Below are 11,634 nucleotides of genomic sequence, written 5' to 3' on the forward strand. Positions count from 1 at the left end.
TTTTACCACTTCATGTACTTAGCTCCTCTGTTGTAGATTAACTGCCCATAAATCTGGGAGTTTTACTCAGGACTAAAATCTGTTAGACTGGTCTGTGGGTCTATTTTTATTTTAGTACAACAAAAATTATATTATTATAGCTTTTTAGTACAAAATACTACCACCATTTTCTTTCTCCTCAGAATTACTTTGACTATTTGAAAATTTTTATGATTCCACAAAATTTTAGTAGTTTGTTCTAAGTCTTGAAGGACATCTTTGGAATTTTAATGGGTATGGCACCAAATCTTACAATGCACTTGATAGGAAGGTCATTTGACAATGTTCATTTTTTCAATCTACAAATAGGGAATATCTGTCATATTTCCTGATGTCATCTTCTATTTCTTTTTAAAGTGACTTGTAGTTTTCATAGCACAAGTCTTTTACCTCTTTTATTGATTTTTAAGCGTTTGATATTTTTGAAGTCTATTTCAAAAGGGGTTATCTTTTTATTTTGATTAAAATTCATTATTTGCATATAGAAATGCCATTTTTTTGTGTTTTAATTTTATGGCTTTCCACCTTACTCTATTGATTGTTTCTAAAAGGTTTTTTTTGATGGAATATTTTAGGTTTCCAGTGTATATTATGTAGTGTGCAAATAGTTGTGGTGGCTTATTTTTTGTGTTTTATCTCCTATGGTAATTTTATTGAATCATGTATATTCATTTTATGTATACAAGAGTTTCCTGACTCTATTAGTTTTTATCTTTATACTGCAGGTGCTTTCCATGCATTGTGAATATACCAGGGTTTTATATTAACCTGCAAATAGTTTTGAGTGTTTAACTTCTTATTTTGACTTCCTTTCTAGTTTTTATCCCTGTGATTATATTTCTTTTCTTATTGCTGTGCCACAGAAGTGCATCCATGCCAATGTTTATTTTCAATATTTTGGATATGAGTATTCTTATTGGTATAAAGTAACAGTTTATCATAGTTCCAATTTGAATTGATGGGTATTATTTTTATCTCCATTTTATACACGGAAAACTAGAGATACAAAGAAAGGCAAACTAACTTGTTTAAGATTTCTTTAAAAGAAGTAGTTAAGTGGTGGGGGGGCGATGGGAGGGATGCTGGGAGCATTGGAGGTGGGGAATGGGCACCGGTGGAGGGATGGATACTCAATCATTGTATAACTGAAACCCAAGCACAAAAATTTGTAAGTCTACAACTGTACCTCATGGTGTTTGACTAATACAATTTTTTAAAAAATAAGTAGTAAAATCAAGATTTGCTATTCTATAGTATGTCTAGCTATAAAACTGGAAAACTATCAAGCAACTTTCTCCTTTATATTGCCTGTAAACTTTCTCCTTTTTATTATTCTTTATCTCATCTCCCTGAAATAAAGTAGATATAACAGATGAAGTAGGATAATAGATTTCTTAAGTGACCCAGAGAAAAGAGGTACAGTGACTCCAAGTACTATTCTTTTCAATATTTTTTATCTAAATATATCTCCTTTTTTAAATAAAAAATCAAATTCAATGTTCTTAATATGATGTTTTTGTTCTTGCAGCATATATAAATATTAAAGAATTATTTTCAGTCCCTTTCCTCAAAACAATCAGTTTTTTCTGCTGAAATGCAATGGGCTTACTAAAAATATTTTATTTTTAAGCCTAGGTGTCCAATGACAGATGAATGAATTATGAACATGTCTTATATGTCCATATAATGGGATACTATGAAGCTGCAAGGAACAGAAAAATCCTCCAATTTTCATCCTGTACCAAACTGGGGTATATCATATTGAGTGAACTAGGCCAGAAGGATGACAAACAGGATAGTATCACTTATCTACGACGTACAGAATAACTGGAAGAGGGAATGTGATGTCGTAAAGGAGGGATGCCTAGATTACTCCCCAGCCCAGAAGATAATGGAGAAAAACAGAGAAGCAAAGAGATTGATGGGAGATTTGGGGATGGGGTGGGCGGAAAGAAGATGAGAAAGGGAAGTATGGGAAAGCAGGGGTCAGGAACCTTGGATATACCGGTAAAGTGGAGGAGTGGTATAGCTATATATCCAAACTACAGACTCAGTAACACTGAAAACATGAGATCCAAATTAAAACCACCAAATTTTAAAATGTGCGTCTTAAGGTGGCAGGCTGGTGGGGGCAGAAGGGAACGTGGGAACACAGGTTGAGGGAAGCTGACATTGGTGGTGGAATTGGTGCTACATCATTATATATCTAAAACTAAACTACCAATAATTTTGCAAACTATGGGTCTTCAATTAAATTGTTCATTAAAATTTTTATTTTCAATGCATGACTCTAAAGGCTGATGTTCTGTTGTCATCAGAGTTGATAAGAAAGCTCTCTTTCTTAGGAGTTGGATTCTAGTCCCATCTCTGCTGTTGCTCACTACAATTCCTGTGGTACTTGAATGAATAATTTTCATCGAATGGGACTGGATTTAATTAGAGGGACTCAAACTTTACTCCATTACCATAGAAAAAGATTGTTTTATTGTCACACACCTGGATTGAGATGAGACTCACAGTTCGTAAATTTTCAAACAAAAACAAGCACATTTTTTGATTTGAAACAACTATAGTTGTTTAGCAGAATGCCCATTATCTTATTCACTATGAAATAGAGTGTGGATTATGAGAAAATTATTGCAGGTTGACTTCACCTCTCCAACCAATACCTTAGTATGCAGGTGAGTAAGCACTTATGTATTGGGAATCACTTGCTGCAATCTAATTTATTATAGCTCTCTAAAGCATTTTGTTGAAATTTTTTCAAACTGTACCATATTGTTTTTAATAATAACTTCGGTAAAACACTCACACCACTGATAATAATACATTGTGATTCTGTGTTTGAGAACTAACTGATTTTCAAATATCTAGATCATAAACATCTCATGTTTCTTGAAGTTTTTAATACTAGATCCTTACAGTGGTCTTCCTGGAGTCAATATTTGCATATGGGCACACCATTAAATTTTGTCTAATTTACTAATCTCAAATAAGTGTGCTATAACAATGACTTGAAAAGCTTAATGATAGTTCTAGACTAATATACTATTGCCAACTGCATAGTTTTTCGTACTGACTCCTGGGAAGCACATACACACACACACACACACACACACACACACACACACACACACACACACCCTTGACACCCCCCTCTCCAATCAGGATGCCTAATGGATAATGAAGTTTTTGTCTAATGACTTCAGACCCTGAGTGGAGGAAATATTAGAGCCCACAGATTCTAAATTATAGATTTCTCTAAATGGGAAATCTTTTAGATCAGAGCCATTTAATTCCATTTTCACATTCAGTATTTTTCTTATATATTGGGCAGAGCAATAGCACAGCAGGTAGGACATTTGCCTTGCACACAGATTCGATTCCTCCATCCCTCTCAGAGAGCCCAGCAAGCTACCGAGAATATCCCATCTGTACAGCAGAGCCTGGCAAGGTACCCATGGCATATTTGAAATGCCAAAAACAGTAAAAACAAATCTCACAATGGAGACGTTACTGGTGCCTGCTCAAGCAAATTGATGCACAATGCAACGACAGTGCTACAGTGTAATTTAGTCATTTACTTATTCCTTTGAGACCCATTTATTTTTTTCCCTTTGAGATTCTCAAAAGCACACCTAGGGAACTTTTGCAAAAGGTTTCTAATCTCTTTAAGAACAATGTAATATTTGTGCTACAATTTCCTTTTAAACACTTTCATCACATAGTACTAACCCTATTCTGGCACAGACAGCTTCAAAAACAGGATATTCTCCCTAAGTTCTATTTCAGGTATAATAAGGCAAATCACTAGCAAACTTTTAATTTCTTATATGGGAATCTTGGAATTTCCACAGCTTACACTCTGTGCCAACAAAAATATACAGAGATGGAAAGTAAGGAGTTTTTGAATTAGTTAATTTATTGTGTGACATTACTTTTTGCAAATACACTTTCTCAACAGAACAGTAAACTTTAAGTGTGAGTGGAGAAGCCGAAACTTGGCTTCTGTGAAATCAGAAGGAAAATGACCCAGAAATAGTTTGCATTTGATGGTACCCTATCTCTCTCAGGAAATGGTGACACCTAAGTAATCTAACCCAAGGCTTTCCTGACTTTACTGGTACAGGAACACCAAAAAAGGCCTGAGGTTGAGAAGAATGAACCGTTTTGAAACGGGGAAGTGTGCTAGATCAGAAAGGACACTAAACATAGAATTAGGAAACTTAACTTTTTCTCTGACCTAGTTGTGTGACCTGGAGTAGGTTCATTAGCCTCTCTTAATCATAGTCTCCTCTTCCATGTAATGGAAAGAAATAAAATTATTTACCCTGTGAACTTCTTAGGATTGTTAGGAGACTCACATGAAATATACTGAAGAATTAAAACATCATAGGGCTTTTGACAAATATGAGTTGTATCATCATAGTCGTCTATGATTTATCTTTGAACATGCGATATTTAAACTGAATGGTATGGCAAGCTTAATTCGGAAATTTTAGCTTGTCAGGACGTAGTAGTTGTATTATTGCACTTCTTTATGCACCCATAAAATCACCTGACTATGACCTCTTGGCTGATCAAAGTCATAAAATACAAATGATAGTGCTAGAGAATAGAAGAGAAAACTCTTTAATTATACTGTTAAGACCATTTGCTTCCATTTTGCTCTTATTCCAAAGAGCCCGGCTTTAACATGTTTTTGGAAGGACTACTTACACCTTCTTCACTTATCTTCATCAGACCACTAAGAGGCAGACTTGAAAGGTCATAATAAATAGGCCTTAGCCTTAAGAAAGCATCAGGATAAACCCTATCTTTCATGCTTCTGGACAAATGAGAACTCTCAACTCATCATGACTTTTATATTTGTAATTCTGGGCCAATTCTGGATTTTCCTCAGGCTTTTATCATGCCCTCTAGAGTTTAAGGTTAGTAATATGCAAAATCTCTACTTTCACTATGCCTTTTAAAAAATATTTTATTATTCTAATGAAAGCCTGGCTTGATTTGATACTCTGTGGTATTATCAAATACCACATAGTGGAACACAGTGGATAGATTCACCCCACCCCCTTGGTCCCTCTTTTTCTCTATTATTTTCACCTGAAAAATCCCCAACTTTTATTAAGACACCATGAAGACTCTGCATTACTATAGCCAAACCTGGCTGGATCTACCACATTTTTTTTTTATCTACCACATTTTTCACCAACTCTTTTCTATGTTATCTTGCCAAATAACACAAGAATATTAGTTTGTAAATACACATTCGCATCTAATTTCATTGGAGTCATATTTATAACAACCAAGATCTAGAAACAACTCAAGTGTTTAGTCAGATGAGTGGATAAGGAAATTGTGTATACATACACAACATGCTACTAGTCAGCTATAATAAAAGATGAAGTTTTATCTTCTTCAAAAACATGAAGAGAACTGAAGTAGTCCAGCTGAGCAAAATTAGCCACAAGGAGAAAGGAAAATACCAGAGGTTCTCACTCAAAGGTAGTGTATAAAGAGTGTATAAAACGAAGATAATGTCCATGAAAAAAATCTCTTCAGACCACAGAGCTGATGCCCTAAAAGGTAGAGAGGAAAATGGAATTCAATCAAAGGAAAGAAGAGCTCAATGTACTGTAGTGGAAATATATTAGTAATTTGAGTGGTTGAAGTAGTATGATATTATTGCAAAGAGGTTTGAAATTGGATCTTGAAAAAATTAAGTGTCTTGTAAACTAACATGGTTTCAACTTAAAAAATAGAATAAGGGGTTGAGGGGAGAGATAGATTTAGATTCTATAAGGTAAGACTTTTGCTCTATATTACTACCATTTTTATTTTTCGACAGAGGTAAGAACTCAAGTATCTTTGCTACTCTTTTTTTTTCCTCAAGGTACCCTCAAATGTCAAAATATTTTTGTAAGCAGTTTAGTACTCCAGTGTTAAGCTACAGTTCTCAAATGGCTATAGGTGCCTAAAGAAAATTCTATGTTCCAGTTTTGAAAATTGACAGTTTAGTTTAGCACATAAATTTAAATGATAATCACATTTTAAAAAGATATTTCTAAAGGTGATATACTTTGTTGGGGAGGCATGTGTCTACATTCTAGTTGCATAGAAGAGATGTATGTTTATTTTTTGTTTTATTTTCTACAAAAATTTGGCTCAGTATGAATCATGAGTTTTCAAATAATCCATTTATTAATTGACATAAACTATTTATTTATTTTAAATTTTTATTAGTGAAACACCATGAGGTACAGTTGTAGACTTACAAATTTTTGTGGTTGGGTTTCAATTATACAATGATCACAAGTACCCATCCCTCCACCAGTGCTCATTCTCAACCACCACTGATCCCAGTATCCCTCCCACCCCCCTCCCCACATCCCACTCAGCCTCTGTGTCAGGGCACTCCCTTTTGTTCTCTCTCTTCTTTTGGGTGCTGTGGTTTGCAAAGGAGGCATTGAGTGGCAATCATGTCTGGTCTATAGTCTGCTTTCAGCATGCTTCTCCCATCCTGGGAGGATCCTCCCAACACCTTTTATTTGGTGCTCCCTACTCTATCTGAGCTGCCTTTTCCCCTAGCACATGCAGCTGACCTCCAAGCCATGAAGTAAACCTCCTGGTACTTATCTCAGCTATTTTTGGGTGTTAGTCTCCTATTTTGTTACTTTATGTTCCCCAGATGAATGCAATCTTTAACATAAAATATTTAAACTTAGAATAATTTTCTTTCAGGACTCCTGCTCCTTTTTTCCTTTCCGCATACTTACTTTTCACTATCTACATAGGCCTTATGAAACATCCTTTCCAAATCTTCTCTCCCAGTGTAAACAGATGCTCTGCGATCATTTTGGGATGGGGGAGGGTGTTCTGATGTTTTCCTCTCCCCAGTTTCTTATTGTTTCTCATTTTGCACATGAAGAGTTAGAGTTCCTTAGTGTGGTGGGATTGTCTTGTGGGGGCTTGTTTCCAAGGAAACCTAAGACTGACTGGATACAACTGTAAGAATGGACAAAAAGTGTGTTTTGATGCTAAGGGCTTCATTAATTTTCCTTTTCAACCTCAAGGAGTTGAAGAGAATTCCCTTTTTTTTGAATTGAGACTGGGGGAAGGGTGAGAGGGCAACTGGGAAAAACTAAAAGAGGGGAGAACTAGAGGGGTTGGAGAGGGAGGGAAATAAAATGGGTAAAAGTCTGTAACTTCCAGTTATAAATAAGTAAGTCATGGGGCGTATAATGTACAGCATGATAACTACTGTTATCAACAATGTTTTATATATTTGAATGCTACTGAAAGAGCAAATCTTAAAAGTTCTCATTCTAAAAACAAATTTACAGTGATAGATATTAACTAAGTGATAGATATTAAATATACGGTATTAGATATTAACTAGGTTTGTTGTGGTTATCATTTCACAATAAATGCAAATTATAAATCATTATATTGTATACTTGAAGCCAATATAATGTAATATGTAAATGATACCTTAGTGAATAGGAGTGAATCTGGACAAACATATCCCTTTATTTGCCATTTATCTCTTTCCTTCTTAAAGACGTGCAGAAGTTTTTGAAAGCTCAGCACAAGTAGTTCCAATATTTAAACTTCAAAAAATAGCTCTGAAAGTAGTGTGGAGAAGCTTTTAGTCAGAACTTGAGATGTGGGTACATTCTTCTATTCACAGTATCAGATTGGGATCATAGCCCCCTTCTCTCTGGGTCTCTTTAAATTGAATCTCTCCACACAACATTGGTGTTTGGCAAATTGTAACAGTGAATCCTGGACTGATCTGGGAGTGAGAAAAGCTAGTTTAAGACCCAGCTCATTGTTTGTAGGATTTTTAGAAACTAAATTTCCCTGAGCCCATAGCCTGTTCCAAACCGTGAAACTAAAAAGACTCACCTTACTTTTTTCGTGATATTGCTCTGAGGTTCACAGGGAATAATCGAAAGTCTTCAGCTGAAGTTACATATATATGAAATGCTACTAATAGCTAAAATACCCTATATATTTTGTTTCACTTCATAGGCAAATGATATATAAAAGCAGGCAATGCTTCTATACTCAAAGAGTTAAAATCTGTTTGGAAAGTAAGGTACGTGCTGGAAATAGTAAGTAATGTTTTTAAAGAAGGCCAGAGAGGGGGATTAGCAAAGAGTAGGGAGTGCCATTCCAAACTGGAGATCTGCAGTACACAAAGGCACCTTTGTCCAGCAGGAAATGCTTCATTTAAATACAGGGATCGTCAAAGCATAAATGATTCTAAATTATGTTAAGTAAATAAAACAAAAGTAAAAGCTATTTTTTATTAGAACTCTTCTTATACATTTTATGTAAGAACACAGTGCCAGATTACAAATTTAGTAAATCCCTTGTATCAGGCATATGTTTGATTAAATATTACTTACCTTAGTAACGTTTTTCTTAAAATTCCAGAATGTCACAGTAAATCCATGGTGAAATCATCTGTCACCCAATGATCCTAACTATAATCTACTTTTCAGAAAATATCAAGCTTATATCAACTTACATCAAAGCACATTTACTTACAAACTGTTTGCAGGAGATCACTAAATGCCAGTTTTGGGCTTTGTTTTGTTTTTGACAGTTTCTAATCTTTACATAAGAACCATGTTCATTTATATATTCACAGGGCTAACATGTGGCCTTAATAATATTTAATTTTTCAATAAATAGTTTACAAATTAAGCTGAGTTAGAAAACCAATAGGGACTAGTAGTTGCTTATTCATTATCATCTATTCTTCCTCTTTTCTCATAAACAAAATTATGAATAATTTGGCACATATTCAGTTCAATTTTTTAATTGACTAATACTCTTTTCAGTGAAATAAAAGTAGAGGTTAATACCATGTGATTTCTTTAAAAATATTTTATTTTTTTAAAGGGAGAGTTTTGCCATCCTGGTGGTGCTCAAGGCTTACTCTTGGTGATGCTTTTGGTGCTGGAGAAACAACAAACCCAGGTTGGTCACATGCAAGGCAAGAGACATTATATGCCCCCTCTCTTTTAGGCCCTTGGAACACTTTTCAAAAAGGAATAACCATTAATAGTTTTGTACTCCTGCTCTTCAATTTACTTCAAGTCTTCCTAACCAAAATAGATATTTGTGTTGGGGACAGAATAGTTATTTAAGTTTCTAAAGGGTACCTGCATGCTGCAGGTGACAAAGTAAGAAATTAAAATCAATTTTGGTCTTCAGTGCTTGCCTCAAGTAGCAGACTCAGCCATGACCTGTGTATCTCTGAACCTCACTATGAAATATTTCTATTGCATACATTCTAAGCCCAATGCAGTCAAATTCTTAGATCCCTAGACTTTTCTATAGGGGAGTAGTTCTTAAAGAGAGGAAAAACTGACTAAAAATCATAAACATGGTTTGTCATTTTTCCCCTCCAAAAAAGGAATTGTTCCTCCTCCCGCCTGGATCAGAATCATGGTTAACCATTGGAAATGTTACTACCCTCCCAGGTGTTGGATCCACTCAAGGGAGAAAGTTAGAAAGTCCTGCTCTAGAGAGGCCTATAATAGAATCCTTATAGTCTTACATTATTGGAGTGGCTACACACTCAGTATTAATTAAACAATTAATTAAAATTAATTGATGAGATAAACCTGAAAAGCAAAAAATATGTTCTTGAGATATCTCTGATTTTTCTCAATGCAACATCAGGCATGCTTAGAATTTGATAGAGACAGCGAGGGTATCAGGGGAGTTAAGCTAGGAAGTGTGGATAGCATGACCCATAATAATAAAATATTAAATGAAGGTCATTTTAATGACCATTCAATTAGATATGTTACATTAAGCAGAATTTGGCCTTGATTTTAGGAGATATCAGCCAACTGTACATTCAGTGACTAGAAGCTGGTGAATTCACAAGGCAACTTCACTGTTGAAGAGTGAATAATGGGAAAGTTACTTTACATAATGAAATGAATATCTTAATATAATTATCCAGACTGGTTAGTCCTAATCTATTGCCTTACATTTGAATTCTTCTTGACTAATTCATTTCACAATCTCTAATAAGTATTATTAGAAGTATTGTAAGAAATATTCTGGGATAGATACTAGGATAGAAAAATGAGATATTTATTTTTTTCAAATCAGAAAAAAATGTATATGTTAAAGGTAAATGAAACATCAAGGTGCCCCACTGCTTATATGCTCTGCTATAGTGAGGTCACAGAAGAGAAATAATCAATTTATTTGGGATGACCAGTAAGGATCTCAGCTAGCATCCAATTCAAGATATGATGAGGGACTTTATAAACTATTTTGCTAAAACCATTATGAACTAACTTAGTCTGTTCAATTTTTCTTCATTGTTCCAAATTTGCAATTCTATTCTGACTCAGAACTGAATTTTTCATGATTTGATCTCAGTAATTACATTCTGTTATTATTATTATTACTACTACTACTACTACTGCTACTACTACTATTACCATTAGTAGTATTATTATTGGTGGAGGTGGGCTTGGGCCATAACTAATGGTGCTCAGGGGATACTCATAGTTCTGTACCGAGAAATGACTACTGAGAGTACTTGAGGGACTAAAAGTGTATGAAGAATTTGACTTAGGGTCTGGAACATGCAAGATAAACATTTTTTTTTTTATGTAGGAGTACTGTTATTTATTCAGCCACTGAAACATTTTTTTTTATGTAGGAGTACTGCTATTTATTCAGCCACTGATTAGCTGATTGAATTGGGCATCAACTCCACACAAGATAAACATCTTACTTCCTGTACTATGTCTTCCACCCAGTGATTCATTTTATATCCTATTTGGTCACTTTGTACCTCAGAGAAATGCATTAAAATTACACAATCTGGACCAGGGGTATAGCTCAATGGTAAAACTCATGCTTGCATGCAAGGGACCTGGGTTTATTATCTAGCACCATAAGCGAAAACAGTCCATAATCCCCTGTCTGAAGTTCAGCAGTCAGCATTAATAGTTCTGATAATCTTCTTCCCTGACAACACTATAAAGGACCTCCGGATTATTTATTTACCAGCTAATTTTGTCTGAAGTCACTTTTCTGATCCTTAGATTTTGGTAGGCAAAACCACACTTAATTATCTTCGCAGCCTTACAATAGGTTCTCCAGATTCATTTCTCTACCTGACCCTTAGCAGCATCCTCATTCATGCTTAAGGGGAGGTTGAGAAGCCTTTCTAATGACATCAAGCCAGTTGCCAATTTCAAACCTCATATTAATGTCTTCAACTTTTGCATAGGATTATGTATTGCTACATCCTCATGATTCTGTAAAATTTGGGGTTTTTTTTGTAGGAGTTAACATTTGCATCATGCAGTGTTTACATATTTTTGCTAGAAATTTGAGAGTATTTTTCATAATTTTTATTTACAATATTTGTCACTGTGTTCTTTTTATATTCACCAAGTGCAAAGTTATATACTAGGTACACGTACTGGGAGACAGATGTAGATACAATGATGAACAAGAACTGAATTTTAAAGCCACCAAGGAGCTAGAGATCCCTTGTGAGAGGTTAATGTGCATATGTATAATATAGGAAGTAGCAATTCC

The sequence above is a fragment of the Sorex fumeus genome, unplaced genomic scaffold, assembly GCF_029834395.1.
Source record: "Sorex fumeus unplaced genomic scaffold, SorFum_2.1 ptg000131l, whole genome shotgun sequence".
NCBI classification, from domain to species: domain Eukaryota; kingdom Metazoa; phylum Chordata; class Mammalia; order Eulipotyphla; family Soricidae; genus Sorex; species Sorex fumeus.